The 218-nt window shown below is 76.6% G+C and overlaps 1 protein-coding gene across 1 annotated transcript in view; it reads left to right on the forward strand.

The window, feature by feature from the left end:
- Positions 1-218, forward strand: part of AGBL5 (ATP/GTP binding protein like 5) — a 35,876-nt gene that overhangs the window by 22,142 nt on the left and 13,516 nt on the right. The window lies entirely within an intron of this gene.

Here is a 218-nt window from a genome sequence, read left to right on the forward strand (position 1 = left end):
GTCTCGTGCTGCCACGGGGGGATGACCCGACTGTCTGACAGCCGCCGGCACCAGCTGTGCGGGAGCCGCTCGCCCACCGCTCCCCGCAGCCAGGGGGGCCGGGCAGCATGACCCCGGGGGCCTGGGCCACCGCTCTTTCCTCCGAAGGAGCGGCTGCTCGGGAGCGCTCGTGTTGCTGGCGGACTCCAAGGGGGGCCGGCGGCGGCCCGGCTCGGCGC

Source organism: Aptenodytes forsteri, unplaced genomic scaffold (assembly GCF_000699145.1).
Source record: "Aptenodytes forsteri isolate BGI_AS27 unplaced genomic scaffold, ASM69914v1 Scaffold820, whole genome shotgun sequence".
Taxonomy (NCBI): Eukaryota; Metazoa; Chordata; class Aves; order Sphenisciformes; family Spheniscidae; genus Aptenodytes; species Aptenodytes forsteri.